The 16,164-nt window shown below is 45.4% G+C and overlaps 1 long non-coding RNA gene across 4 annotated transcripts in view; it reads left to right on the top strand.

Annotated features, from left to right (window-relative positions):
* LOC146860078 (uncharacterized) overlaps positions 1-8,803 on the top strand; it is a 41,833-nt gene extending 33,030 nt beyond the window's left edge. For all 4 annotated transcript variants that reach the window (XR_014978783.1, XR_014978781.1, XR_014978784.1 and 1 more), the window contains one exon: positions 8,373-8,803. This is a non-coding gene — a long non-coding RNA (uncharacterized LOC146860078). The remainder of the gene's footprint in view (positions 1-8,372) is intronic.
* The last annotated feature ends 7,361 nt before the right edge of the window (positions 8,804-16,164 follow it).

Raw genomic sequence — 16,164 nt, 5'->3', positions numbered from 1 at the left:
CTAATATTTTTTTCCCAAAAAGCAAGCATGCTGCTCACATGCAGGTAAGTTACGTTGACAAATCTTATATTATGCTATCTTTATTCTAGACAGGTGCTCGGCCCTACCTAATCATACTTGTTTGCGACTTTGTGCTCACTTGGGCTAATTATGTAAGAACTTAAGTAATGCAGACTAGAGAGATAATCCTTTCCTTTGTCTTGTTACCAAGATAGTGGTAGTTTGTATTAGTAATTTAGCGGTGCGCACCCTCTCACTTCAGTTCCTAGAACCTTTCTTGTAGCTCATACAGTGACAAGCAACAAACCAATTTGGTGTGTGCATGCCTCAATTTATGCATTTAAAGACTAAATGCAGACTTAGTGATTTGGCCCATCAATGGGGGTTGAGAATAATTTCAAATGAGATTATAACTTAGAAGCAAACATCATTTGTTACAATGTATTAGTAATTCCAAAGTATTCGGAATTGGCGGGCTAGGTAGCTTTAGGAAAAGTGGATAAATAGATAGGATTGTCCGCGATACTAGTCTACTAATGGTTGATCGGATTTAGGAAAGTTCAATATTATTGCATTTGCAGTTTCCTGTCCAAATATCTTTTTGGAGAGTTTATTTATTTGCCACCAATTATTTTTGTCTCTTTAAATATGGCTTACATCAGCATCCAGGGGCAAGAGGTCATTCAAGGGGAACGACCCTCCGCCAATGGCTCTGCTGGCCCCAGTAAGTCCTCCTGTTGTTAATAATAATATATATAACCCTAACTTTTACCACTCCTTATTTTGAACTATTATTTCTACCCGTTTCCTAATTTTATTTTTTTCCCCAAATCCTCTTCATTCTATCCGTTTCGAAAATCTTGTTATCCCTGCATTATCCAATTTACTAAGTTATTTTATATTTCTTGTGTCTGTATTTTACCTCAAACTACAGCATTCATTCAGAAATGCCAAAGCGATAATTAACAGGGCTAAAAGAAATGTTTACAACAACACACATCCTTCAAAGGCCTTACCCCACCTAGTCCTATACACTGTTTGCATGATAAAACATGAAATACCATAAACAAGACATGTTGTATTTCAATCCAAATCCATCCAAGGCCTAAATGCTTCAGACACCACCAAAACAGTTGTTTCAATGACCCATGACTAGCACTGGGCCTACTGGCTGGAAGGCCAATTGACACACTAGGCCACACAGTGAGTTAAATTAATATTGCCAATATATTAAACAAAAAGGGGAAAATGTAGTGAACTGTGAAACATTTTTCTTTCAGAAAAGAAGAAACATAAAATGCAAACAAATCAGTGATCCCTAGTGCCCTACTGAAACAGCTGGCCACCCACCACAATACATTTTAAAAATCCATTAAAAGGACAAATAAATCCAGTTGCATAGCCCAAATCAAACAAACAACACCAGTTTTTCCACTTACTAGTGAAATCTCAAATACAAAAAGCCCTTAAATCCAAAGAGATAGGGAGCAGACACAAAGAGTGATCCTTCCAGTTCCAAATCCTAATTAGAAGTGACCAGGAGATGGACAATGAACTGGGAAGAACCTGTTCAATAGGGACAGGGTGTTGGAGATCCTGGAGCACTGCCTTCAGTTGAAAAAAGAATAACAAATAAAAAAAACACTCTCAAATGTCAATTCGAGGAAGTTTTTAACTCCAAATTGTCAGTTTGGGAAGATTTTTATGCTTCTTGAGGAGAGAATCTTCTCCTGATTCCAGCCGAGGTACATCCTGTGCGTTCAGGATCGTATACAGCAGAAAACATCCGCCAGAAGTCGCTGGTGCACCTCCAAGACATGTAGGTTGACCACAAAATCTCGCTGGAGTATGCGGCCGGCAAGAAAATGTCATAGGACTGGCAAACAGCCCTAAAAATCTCACTGTCGATCGCGAGCACCCGGCAAGTCATCCTGCGTGCACGGAACAACATTTAGAGCATGTGAACCTAAAACAACTCCCCTCTGTTGCGGAGTGCTTAGTTTAACCGTAACTCACTTACTCCGCGGAACGCAGCGTTGCCAAACTATGCAAAAGGAGTGGAGTTTCACTCCCGGGCTTAGGGAGGACCTGGCCTGGCAATTCTGGCTGGACTTTCCCATGGGTACCAGGGTCAAGACTGATTTGCATATGGCTGCGCTAAAACTGGAATAGACCGGCAGGCAAAAATAATGATGGATATAGGCAGTGGCGGCTCACACATGTAACACTGTGGGGTGGTGAGGCAGGGAATGGACGGGGCTGGGTGGGGGAGGTTGTGGAGTGTGACATATGACAAGAATGTGGAGAGTAAGGAAATAAGTAAATAAAAACACTTACTTTGCGCTCGCAGCATCGCGCCAACTCTGCGATGCTGCGAGCGCCAAGTAAGTGCTTTTATTTATTTCCTTACCCTCCACATTCCCGTCGTATATCACACTCCACCATCCCCCACCCAGCCCCGCCTCACCACCCCACAGCGTTACCTGTGTGAGCCACCACTGGATGTAGGCCCAGATCTCTGTACTGGGGTCGAATGTTTGACATTGTTCAGCATTCCATCCATCAATTGTTCTTTTTCCATTTGTCACCCCAAAGGGAACGGGTATGCCCAGATGTGGGTCCCGTGCTGAGCATGCCACTGGATTCAAGCTAGTCTGGCTTATGACGGGTAATACCCTGAAACCGGTGGCCCATAATTGCTAAACTCCTAAACTACAGCGACCGAGACTCAGCACTGAGAGTGGAGCGTGAGAAGCAGACATTGCAGCTTGAGGAGTCAGCTATTTCACTGTATCCGGATTTTACGCTTCACGTACAGGAGGCACGTAGGCAGTTTGCACCACTCAAGCGTCAACTCCACGATCAGAACGTTGACTATTCAATGCTGTACCCGGCAAGGCTACGAGTAAACAGACAGGGAAAATCCAAGATCTTTACAGACCCTAAAATGCTTCAGAAAGTTCTTAAGCAATGGACAAGGGAACGGCAGAGAAGCCCGGAGCAGAACTGTTCGGAGGGTGCCGCAGGAGGCAGTCTTGATGACCAGGATTAGCGCACCTGCCTACGGACTGCCAGATAAGGAGGGACCCTGAGAGGGGAATGTTGGGACTGTATAATTTTTCAGTTGCACTTCTGCGATCTTTACAGCCACGATTACGATAATGTCTAAAGTAGACTTCGTTAAATACTAATGGGATGTGGATATTGACAGTTTACCTAATTTGTACAGGGCTGGGCGGACCTCGTCGGAGGGAACTCTGGGACAGGGAGCAAGTAACTGAATTGTTTCCTAATGCACACAAAGACTTGATGGCAGACAGTAATGTGTATTTAGCCTAATAAGTTAAGCTATGGTATAGGTTGGCAACATCCGCCCACGTGTGTGCACCACTACTTGGGGTTTAATCAATTAGTGTGAGAGCACCACTGTTAGATGTGAGTTTATCATGATATTTCAGGGATTTACAGGGAAATTTCGCCATTGCACAGTTGGGGGAAGCTTCGCGTGGGAGTGGGGTGGTGGGGGGTTGAGACTGCGCGCTATGCAGTTCTTCTTGATATTATGCTTAGACAGGACAAGAGCAGCTTTAAAATAGACTTAACCTCACAGCTTGGCTCACACATAAATCTGCACACCCAATGTTACTGACCAGTAATACATCAGACGCGGAAGCCCACGGCAGGATTAGGGCCCTAACCTGGAATGTCCGGGGCCTCAATTATCATCGCAAACTGAGGAAAGTTATGGCCTACTTGCTAAGACATAAGATAGACATTGCGCTCCTACAGGAGACACACCTGCCCTTGAACAGCAACATGCTTAGTAGAAGAAGCTTACACGGGCGCACTCATGTCTCAGGCTTCACCACACACCCCCGTGAAGTGATCACCTGGGTGAATCCTTAATCAGCCCTCAAACACGAGCCGCTTGACTCTGACCGAGAGGGTAGATATGCCATATCTAGATGCTCAGGGAAGGGTTTGGTCCTAATACTGGTCAACAACTATGGCCCTAACTATGACAACCCGACATTCTACACTTCACTAACAGAAAAGATGTGGAGATATGAGGGACGTACCCAGCTGTGGGGTGGTGACTTTAATTGCGTCTTGAACCCACGGCCGGATAGGTCTGGTGGGCCAGACCGGCGAGTCACTGCGTCGGCCTGTGCTATTACAGATGCATTGACACAGTTAGAACTTATTGATGTTTGGCGGCAGTGAAACCGAAACGGAGGCAGATATACACACTACTCTGCGTTCCATGATTTGCATACCAGGATTGACTATTGGCTGGCCTCTCAGAATATCTATCCCCAAGTACGAGACTGCAGTGTACTTCCACACACATATAGGCACAATTCAACTTGTCCTTATTTAGGCATAGTATTCCAGCCCTTATTTAGGCATTGGCCATGCAGGTCCAAATACAGGCATGGTCACCTACATCCGTCCATACCACGTCATAACGAGTTCTTAGAAACCAGACCCTTAAGCCGTTGGGATTTTCCCTGCTGGGATTATTGATTTCTCCAAGAACTCATCTATTATGCATGAACTACTATTCCTTAGGGGTTCATTCATGACGTCTTCCTCTGCCCGACTTTACGTCAATGCTAGCATTCCTAGACACCTTCCAGGTATATATATACCTTCACTTGCCCTAGCAATTCACGGCACAGCACAGCTCGGCTATACGGCTCACCACAGCAAGTCCTGAAGGAGTTCGAGTCCCCGCCTGACGCACTGAACAGACGCTGTCTTCCCTGCATGCAGAGATTCCAGCTTCCAGTGTTCCAACTCGCCTTGCTGGGTGTTAGAGTTTGCGATCTGGAAAGAGATTCCCACCTCTCTCATTCTAAGGTATGGAGCTGACTAGAACCTAAGGAAATTCTTGGCATCTCATATAAAATACTAACTTAAGCTCAGACCAACTATAGCTTAAATCAGCACATGCTTCCTACCTCGCAATACATTCAAGTTAGGTACACTGGGGTTGGATTATTTAGAAGCACCAGATGAGTATCCACTTTTAGCCTGTGTATTTATGTGTATGTATATAGATATAGGTCATAGCTAAAAGACAATGTTGTTGCAGTTTTACTTCTTATTGCTGCTGACGCTGTGCATATTATAGCTTGCTTACTGTCTAATGATCGTGACAGCTCATATCTCTTACACGAGAACTAAGACTGTTCAATAAATCCTTTTTTATTGAAAACGCCCGTCTTCCTATTTTCTGTGTAACTCTGAAGAAACTAAGCATGCATGATTGACTGAGTGAAACTGTTATCTATTGTTTCAACGATTCTGAGACACGTTCCGATTCTGAAAGGAAACAAAGTTGTCATGTTGATACGGTTGTCAGAAACTAATCCCTTCTTGTTCATTCAAGAAGTGTCTAGTGACCTCTGAGTTAGCTGGCACACAAGTAATTAAGTTTAATATACTCGATAGGAGCATACTAACCTCAGTCCTATGCACAGAACTATAGTGTATATTATACCAATGCGCAGAGCCTATAAGGGAAATAGGAACTACACTACACACTCCCCTATACTTCTTGTTGTAGATACTCCACAGAAACGTGTTCCACCCTACACATGGTGCTTCCCCCCCATACTCATTGTTAGATACAGTTTTTAAATCAGAACTGGCTGAGGCCATAGATGCCTTTTTCACTAGTAATGTTGGATCGGTAGATTCTTTTGTGACTGTCTGGGAAACATTTAAAGTCTATATTTGTGGGATAGCTATGTCTTAACACTCTGGGGTGCTTCGGGCAATGCGCAAGAGATTATCTGACTTGGAGGGGTCGCTAAAAACACTTGAATTCTTCTTAGTGGATGGCTCAACAGAGACTGACATGGCAATGTTTAAAACATTAGTAGAGGAGTACCATGATGCTGCGGATGCGGAAATCAAACATTTGGGCAAATATGCAACAGCACGTACATATGGGGAGGGAGAGCGCCCGGGAGCTGTCCTGGCCTCGCTGCTGAAGAAACATAGGGAAGCCACTCTAGTCTCTTAGATCAAGGGTGTGGAAGGAGAGGCTATAACCGAAGAGACTGAGATAGCCGCTCGGTTCCGGCAATACTTTTCGACATAATATGACACACGACAAGTGAGCGGGGAAGCTGAGATTTTAGACTATTTGTCACATATAAAGTTGCCCTGGCTAACTAACGAACACTGTGAGTACCTAATGCGACCGTTGGAGCTCGAGGAACTCTCCTCAGCGTTAGCGGACATGAAATCTGGCAGCGCCCCTGGTGTAGATGGTTTAACAGTTAGTTTTTATAAAGAGTTCAAAGACATGTTGGTCCCTCACCTTGCAATTCTGTTTGTTTGAGGAGATGTATGCAGATGGCATTATGCCGCCCTCCATGAGAGAGGCGATTATTGATGCTATTTTGAAGCCGGACAAACCACCTTCTGACTGCTCCTCTTACTGGCCATTGTTGCTACTAAATTTAGATGCCAAAATCTATGCCAAGATTCTGGCGACTCGTCTTGCGCCCTTGGTCCCTCTACTCGTAGCTCCGGAACACGCTGGGTTTGTTCCTAGTAGGAATTTGTCCTATAATCTGAGAACACTGTTCGGGGCAATGCAGAATACCTTCCCGGATGTACAAGCCATAGCGGTGTTTTTAGATATGGAAAAGGCTTTTGACTCTGTTGAATGGCCTTTTATGAGACAAGTGTTGACACAGTGATATCTTTCTACAAATGGTTGCAGTCTTATATAACACTCCTACAGCGAGAGTTAAAATCGGTGATTTAGTTACTGACCCTATAAGTGTTTCTAGACGCACGTGACAAGGGTGCCCCCTATCCCTCATAATATACTTGTTGGTGGCGGAACCGCTGGCTTGTGCACTAAGAGAATACCATCGCCACAGAGGTATACGAATCCCATAGTACAAACTGATTGCGATTGCGAGGGGTATGCCCAGACATGGGTCCCTTGCTCACCATACCACTGGAATCAAGCTAGCCTGACTGATGGTGGGTGATACCCTGAAACCGGTTTAAGGATGCTTGCTTTCAGTCCAGGGAGAACCAGGCCTGGCAGTTCGGGCTGGACTGTTCCAATGGGATCAGGGAGAAGACTGATTTGCATATGGCTAGGTTTAAACTGGAATTGCACAGTGTGCAAATAAATTATCGATTTAGGCCCAGATCTCTAAACTGAGGTTGAATGTTTGACATTGTTCAGCATTCTGTCATCAATTGTTCTTTTTGCCTTTTTCACCATGAGTGGGACGGCTATGCCCACACGTAGGTCCCGTGCTCTTCATGCCCCCAGATTCAAGCTAGCCTGGCTGATAAGGGGTGATATCCCGAAACAGGTTCAAGATGCTTGTTTCTGGTCCAGGGAGGACCTGGCCTATCAGTTCTAGCTGGACTGTTCTCATGGGGAGCAGGGTCAAGACTGATTTGTATATGACTGTGTTAAAACTGAAATGGCATGGTGGGCAAAAAAACTATGGATTGAGGCCCAGATCTCTGTACTGAAAGTGTATGTTTGACATTGTTCAGCATTCCGTCCATAAATTATTCTTTGTGCATTTGTCACTTTGATTGGGAAAGGGTATGCCCAGAAGTGGGTACTGTGCTAACCTTGCCACTGGAATCAAGCTTGCCTGGCTGATGATGGGTTATACCCCAAAATCTATCCTAGTATGCTTGTTTCCGGTCCTGGGAGGACGTGCCATGGCTGTTTGGCTTGGACTGTTCCCATGGGGATCAGGGTCCAGACTGATTTGATTATGGCTAGGTTTAAACTGGAATGGCATGGTGTAGAACAAAAACCAATGGATTTAGGCCTAGATCTCTGTAATGGGGGTGAATGTTTGACATTGCCCAGGATTCTGTCCATCAATTGTTCTTTTTCCTTTTGTCACCCCGAGTGGAACGGGTATGCCCAGACGTTTAACCGGTGCTTACCATGCCACTGGATTCAAGCTACCCTTGTTGATGACGGGGATACCCCAAAACTGGTCACAGGATGCTTGCTTTCCGGTCCAGGGCCGACCTGGCCTGACAGTTCGGGCTTGACTGTTACCATGGGAATCAGGGTCAAGACAGATTTGTAAATGGCTGGGTTTAATCTGGAATGGCATGGTGGGTAAAAAAATGATGCATTTATGCCCAGATCTCTGTATTAGAGGTGAATTTATGACATATTCAGCATTCCGCCCATCAATTGTTTTTTTGCAGGTGTTACAAAGGATTAGCATTAAAGAGTGACAACAGTTAGGGATTAGGGTAATTTCCAAAACACATACATAGCCAGAAACCTTTTTGCTCTATCTTTTTACCCTTACTCTTCCAAAGTCTAAATTTTGGTATTTCTTTTTTTTCAGACAATCCAGCCACGCAGCAAGGCCTTTTGCAGGTATCAAGCATTGCCAGGATTACACGTTCAGAGTTAGACACCCTAAACAGAGAATATCTCAAGTCATTTATGATTAAGGCTCCCTATTTTCCGTCTTTGCTGATTTTTCTACATTACTACAGATAGCAACCCATTTACATTCCTGTATGTATTTATATTCAAATGTGGATGAAAACAGAAACTGTTTGTTTTTTAATAGTTCTAAATGCTGTCAACCATGACTGCAAGTCCAATAGTTGGGCGGATTAAACAGGCAAAGGGGCAAAAAAAAAAAAAAAGAATTTAAGTTTAAAGCCTTAAATAGCAGTTTTTCATCTGAGTGTTTTTAAATCATTGAAACCTGAAAGGCGTTCAGGCACGAGTGTAAATTAACTAGTTAAATAAATGTCGAAAAATACATATTTCAGCTTCATTTTTTCACAAAACCTAATATGGATAAAATACAGATAAAATGAGTAAAAAATAAATGTGGATAAATACAGAAGGAAATTTAAAAAAAATAAATACCACAAAACCAGGATCCCTAGTTATGATCGTTTCAGTATCTCAACATTTGCTTATTGATTGCTTAACTTCAAGGGGCCACTATTCTCTCCATGTAGAGCAAGAGTAGAGTACCTTACGGAACTTTCCTTACCGGAGACTGAACGATGATCCACAGGTTTTATGCACTAGATACTGTCACTAAAAAGGAACTTAAAAGCAAGCACCTAGAGGTTATTCAACTCACAGTAAGCACTATATATAAATACTTTCAATATCACACATTCCCTCACCCACCCAACCAGACACTTATACACAAATACAGGTACTCAGACAACTAATCAATAACCCATATAGACACTCCTTTACCTGCTCACCAACCCATGCAGCCATTTACACACCAACTGACAGACTGATACACACATTTACACAGATTAGTCACTCACCCATACATTCACTGACATGTTTAATCACTCACTCATACAGTCAGTCACACACCCAACAAATCATCCATACAGACACTCATTCACCCACTCATTCTTCGGATACACCTTGGGGTATATATATAAACTTTTTAGAAACACTCACAGGATGATGTCATCAGTGATTTCATCAGTGATGTAATTTTAGATGTCATAAGTGATGTCACTGCCCATATCATGAGTGATGCAATATGTGACGTCATCAGCAGTGCATTGTGGGGGCGTGAGTTATAGTTCGCTCAGCTAACTATAACAGCCGCATTTCTCTGGTTTTGTATGAGTGAAATGTCCAACTAACTATAACGTCCCTGAAACCTGTGGTTTTTTCAGTGAATTTCTAAGGTTTTTAAATTCTAATTTCTAACTATAGCGTCCCTGAAACCTATTATTTTTTCAGTGAATCTTAATATACTTTCAATATCATACTGCATATAAGAACATTGGAATGTTGAGAGCTCCATTGAAGAAAATGGAGTAGCTATGGGCTTATAATGGCTGGTATAAGTCCGGAGCTCTAACATTCCAATGTTTGTCTTCATGGATCTCCCATTTAAATTTAGAACATTCTCCCCTTAGTGGGTGGAATGTACTAATAGCCTTATAGCCTTATAGCCTTCTGCCTTGGGCTTTACCCATTGTTGAAGGCACTCTCGTTCATTATAAGCCCTTGCCAGCAGCTCAGGCCCATTACTCGGATTCAGGGCCTTTAACAACCGGTATAGCCCTCCTCAGCGGGCTAAAAGGCTATAATATGCTAAGATCATGAATTAGTGACAGCACGAGAAAGGGCTGTACTGTACATTTGGGACACAGGTTAAATACCAGGTAAATATAGGTCTTTATGGGTGGATGGGCAGGATGATTATCACCTATCCTGCCTGGCAAATAGGCCACAATTTTATTTTAGCAATGTACATAAATTGTCGCCCTCACTCCCATTCTCCTTGAGACATCAGGCCACATTTGCCTCAGGGCCCAATTAGGAGCTCAGAAGCCGGGTAACACTTAAGAGGGATAGCTTTGCATCTGATTTCAAGTAGCCTTGTCTTCATTTACCCAAAATTATCTGTTGCCAGAATGCTAGCTGTAATTTTACCACATGCAGAAACAAATTCAGTGAAACCACTGTGACAACATGGGACAGGATGAGGTACAAATCTATCCCCACCTACGTCATGGTGTGAGCATGAAATGTTCCCCTTAGTATGCATAGAGCCTGCATGCCATTGATAGCCTTACCGCTCCATAGCTACAACACAGCAACCTGTTGTGCTCCCCCATTCATATTTACCAACTGATCAGGCAAATCACATAAGGGTAACAGAGCATGTAATTGTTTAGGCAAATAAATTGAGGATTAAAAAAGCAAACATACTCATTAGACGTAGTCTACTTGGGAGTCAATTTTATAAAGTTCTATAATTAAGTCTAAGGCCCTGATTCCGATCTCATTTGGAAAGCATACTGAACGACTCAGTTCCGGAATGCTTTTCGTACAACTCGGATCGGGGGAGTCCAACTGTAAGATGCCTTTGTATGCATCCAGACACGATTCGGTCGGGCTCCCATTGGCTTCATTGGGGGCCGTTGTTCTGAACGAGAACACAGGCTCCCACTGAAGAAAGGGGTGGCTCGTGAAAACCTTGCACCATGTGGAGGGCACCCTATGGTGCCTGCCACATTGTGCATGGTTGGAAAAGGCGGGTCCCTTGAGTACCCCCACATGCCCGATCCATAGGGCCATGGGTGAAGTCGGGCCTGCTATGGGCCACCAATGATTGATTCCGGCAGCCTTTTAGTTCTGGGTAAACCGAATCGGAAAGCCTGTCCGAATCGTTCATCATACATGCTTGCTCAGGAAACCATGTCCATAGAGCCGTTTGCATCGGCTCCGGAAAGGCTCGATCTCTCCGAATGCCTTTCGGAACTGATTCGTTCAGCACTAGGGGTTTCCTAGCATTGTACTTGGTTGTTCGAAACTAGGAACGATTCGGTCAGAAACAAGGGCTCCGGATCGGTTTAGGCAAAGCCAAATCTGATTTGGAGACCTTCCGACGAGATCGGAATCGATCCCTAAGAAGGAAGGTATGTAGGCTATGGGTGTTTTAGATGGCAGTGAAGTGTATTGCAGCAGTGCTTTGCTTACAAAGTAAGCCAATCATGTTCAATAGGCAATTCCAACAGATGAGCATTGGCATCTTCAGTTGAGTGAATGGCCCTCATGTCTGGGTACTCCCCCTATCCCCAAAGAGAATGTAAAGAGCCTGGGAATTTGGTTGGACAAAAGTCTTACATTTACCCACCAGGCCACCAAGCTATCTGCCACATGTTTCGGCCTGCTCAGAACACTCAGAAAAGTTCTGCCCCTTTTACCAATGGAGGCCAAACAGGGGGCAGTACAAGGCCTGATACAGTCCCGGCTGGATTTTAATAACGCTCTCTACGTGGGAGCCCCAGAGCTGACTCTACGGAAGCTACAGGTTGTGCAGAACTGCGCAGCCCGTACCCTGCTCAAGATTACACGTACGCAGTCAGCTAGACCTGGACTAAAAAGTCTACACTGGCTGCCGGTGAAGCAGAGAGTGGCTTTTAAGGCATTATGTATCTCACATCGTGCCTTCTGGAAAACAGGTCCAGCAATAAATGACAATCTAGTCACCCGCTATCACCCAAACAGGAATCTACGCTCCACGGAAGCCTTCTTGGCCGTGGTCCCGAAAGTTAAGAGAGCTAGAACTGGAGGCAGAATGTTCACTCTGAATGCCTCAAAACTGTGGAATTCACTCCCTTTACAACTCCGGTCCAACCCCAACTTGTACTCTTTTCGCAAACAATTGAAGACCCTTCTGTTTGCTAGGTCCAACCTGTCCTAAACCTCTGCTGTACCTCCCAACTCTGTCTACATCCTCAGCGCTTGGACGCCCGTGGGGCAGCAATCGCGCTATACAAATCGATATACAATACAATACAATACAATACAATTGCTCACTCTGGCACAATGAAGGTTAATGCATTGCATTCCTACTATGGCCTGAAAATCCCTGAGTGTAAGCAGATCTGGAAGAGAAAGAAAACGTTTCATAGACTGTCTTAGATTCATTAGGAATACTAATCACCACAGGGTTGAGGACAGAAACAAAGCACTTGAACGCAATTGTGTTCTAAATTCATCATGCCAAGATGGCATGCACAAAATTCTCAGCCGCGTAGGATCAGAATGGAAGCTGCTATGCCATCATCTACTCTACTGTCTTTAAGGGACCAATGACCAAAGTGGTTTGTTTGTGAGCAGTGTGCCCTTAGTGCATCTATGTAATGTGTGCTTCATCCACCCGGGGGATTGTCCACTCTCTAAAAGACACTCTTCATTAAGACCAATTTATGCCTTCTTAATCACAATAATGACATAGGGCCTGATTCACAGAACTAACTTAAGACAAAATCCTAAACTTACTACTTTTGGTATTCACAGAAGTTAGGATTTTGTCTTAAGTTTGTCTCAAGACAAACTTAAGACAGACTTAAGTTAGGATTTTGTCTCAAGTTTGTCTTAAGTCTGTCTTAAGTCTGTCTTAAGTCTGTTCTGTGAATACCAAAAGTAGTAAGTTTAGGATTTTGTCTTAAGTTAGTTCTGTGAATCGGGCCCATAATCTTACAAGCAACAGTGCAAAGTAGAATATCTCCCCCTCGGACTGGTGGTGTAATTAGGTGTCTAAAACTTTGGTTTATGATAAAGCTGTGTTCCAAGTGGTCCACTCCCAACATTACCAATAGTTCAACATTGAGAATTTCTGTGGGGTGTCTAGCCAACACCCAGGATGGCCGCACTCACTTAGAGCTCCACTCGCCACCTAGATCTTAACTTCCCAACATCCGTCACTTTTATCCGGTGAGCCCACAAAACGTGACAATTTGGAGCCCCCTGTGCCCAGGAGTCACCCGATCCCCCGAGAGGAGAGATCCAACACCGTGAGCCGGAGTTATCGGCTCTGTAACGCCTGGCCGAGAGGAGGTGGGGTTTCGGCCGCGGCACAACCTGGCAGTCTACTATGACACTCCAGAGTTCTCAGGAACAGTCCCGTAGGCATTGGCGATGAGCTGCGCACTCCCCAAACTGGACACAACTCTCGGCCCCCTTGCCTGATCCTACCTGCCTCTCATCCTCGGCGCCCAGCGGACACCACGTGGACGGCGATCGATGTGCTGTGCAGGGTGGGCTCCGGTGTGCTGGGGTTCCTTGGGACACTCTGCTCCGGGCCTGACATCTGCATCCCGGCGGTGAGTGAGGTGGCGCGGGACCTTCCTATTTCCCCTCCCCGCTGAAGTGTCGTCTGGCTGGCTCTGTGCGCTTGTTTGGACTGTTGCCCATTGCCTGCTCGGCAGGCTTTACATCGTGCCACTGCACCCCTCCCCCATCGTGCAGAGCAGACTGAGGTGAGCCACCATTGTCACGCTGCAATCTGGAGGGTGTGAATTAAGGAATCCCTGCCAGGGGGCCCCTGCATCTTGTGGCCACTGCTGGAGACCCCTATGAGGAGGGGTATTGTATAATTGGACTACACCATGTCCCGTATTGGCCCTGTGTCTCTGCAAAATCTTGCTCTGGGGGTGCAGCTGTTCCTTCTTGGATACGACTGACCCGCCCTTGCAGTGAATGGTGGAAGCATTGGCGATATAGACAGTCCTTGGGGGCCCCTGTTGAAGCAGAAGAAATCCAGCGCTTGGGAGCGTGGTGCGACCCACTGGACCTTTATCCAGACGTTGGGTGACGGCAGTTCTGGTCGTTTTTGTCCCCACTTTCTCTATCTGAGGTCTGCACTGGTTCCCCTCCCCTTGATACAATGGCCACTGGTAAAGGCTCCTGCCAGACCCATCAATTAAAATTGGGGAAATTTGCGCATAACAAGTCGGACGCCACCGAGGAAAAGCACGACGACCCAGAGGCGAAGCAGCATAGCGAAGAGGGGGCCCGACATTAGCGGACGTTATGGAGGCAATCCATGGAGTCTGGACTGCGCTGGAACACAAGATCGATATGGTCATGACTGAAGTTACCCTTATCTGCGCAGACCTCTGCAACATGGGAGACAGAGTTAAGGTGACTGAGGACTCTGTTACCACACTCCAGGCCTCCACAAAGTCTCTTGAAACGTCAGTAAAGCTCTTGCTGGCTCAGACATCGGACTTCGAGGTGAAACTGGAAGACTATGAAGGGTGCGCACGCAGAAATAACATGCAAAAGTTGGGGGTGCCCGAAAGAGCGGAGGAGCAAACCGCTGACCACTTTGTGGAGGACTTAATTCAAAATCACCTGCAGCCCCAGTCCCTCTCACAATTCTTTTCGGTGGAGCATGCTCACAGAATGCCTGGGGGCCCCCCGAAACCAGGCACCCCTCCACGACACATTTTGGCAAGGATTTTTAATTTTCGCGACAGGGACATCATCCTACAGACAGCAAGGACCACTCCACTGCTCAAATTTGAAAACTCTACCACTACATTCTTTCCTGACTTTACCTATAAGGTACAACAAAAACGCAGAACCTTCCTGGAACTGAAACTGGCCCTTCGGAACCAAAACCTAAAATATGCTATGCTCTTCCGGGCTAAACTGTGAGTACAGGCAGAGAGGAAATCATGTTTTTTTCAGACCCCAGTGGAGGCTTGGGAGTGGCTGGAGGGCTGGAGCTCCTCTGGCGATGGAGAACGTTCCCCCTCCAACCAACAGCAGCAGCTAGACATCCATCTTGAAAGGGCCGATCGAGGTGAAGACAATAGATGACTGGGTCCTGTGGCAGTGACTCGTCACTTTTCCTCTGTTCAACGAGAACTCTTGCCCAGCTGCAGTGACTACAAATACAGATTGTCTCCATGAGAGCGAGGGTGACTATACTGTATGATGTATGATTTGGGATTTGTGTCTTCTGATGTAACCTGTAGACATTGTACAAGATTGCCAATTACGGACTCTTTGTTAGATGGGGCGCACTGTTATCAATATAATGGGCTCACAGGCTAGTTCTCATGAGGGAATGTGTTCCTGTTCTTGGGTGGCTTGGCCTTGTAGCGTTCACCCTTGCTCAGTAAGTTTGTTTTGGGTTTACAGGCACTCTGCAATATTGGGGGGTGGGCAGTTTTAAGTCCACGTTGCAGGGAGACAGGGTGAGGGTGGGTTCCGGGGCGTTTTATTGGCGTTTATTTTTGTTATTTTAAGTATGTTCTATACAGTCAACTGGATGGTGCTTTCTTTACTGCATTTCGGGTCGTCAACAATACAATTGTTAGTTTCCTGTTGCACACACGTACATGGTCTCAAGTTCTAATGTACACTGGGGGAAAAGTGATGGGCCGCTGTTATCTTTTCCTTGTTGCCCCTTGTGAGGAGGGATCTCTCACCCCCTGCGTACATGAGTGCTCTTTACTGTGCAACTCCACTGTTGAGCCGCCTTAAACTAATCTCTTGGAATTTGAATGGTTTAGGTGATCGTATCAAAAGGGTTATAGTGCTGCAATTTTTGAAGCGACATGCCCCTGACCTTGTACTACTCCAAGAAACGCATATCCAGGGAGTTTCCTATTGTGCTCTTAATAGGTGGGGTTATAAATTGGTGGCTCACGCCGGCTACACTAGGCCAGGTGGTCCAAAGGTGTGGGTATCCTGGTACGTAACTTCCTCCCTTTCCTTATCACAAAAATCATGCGGGATCCACTGGGTAGGTTTGTAACGGTCACCGGGCAGTGGGAGGGCTGGTCCCTTAATGTGATGTCCCTGTACGTGCCCCCCAGACTTCAATC

Source organism: Triturus cristatus, chromosome 3_1 (assembly GCF_964204655.1).
Source record: "Triturus cristatus chromosome 3_1, aTriCri1.1, whole genome shotgun sequence".
In the NCBI taxonomy this organism is placed as follows: domain Eukaryota; kingdom Metazoa; phylum Chordata; class Amphibia; order Caudata; family Salamandridae; genus Triturus; species Triturus cristatus.
This window is presented reverse-complemented; position numbering and strand designations above follow the sequence as displayed.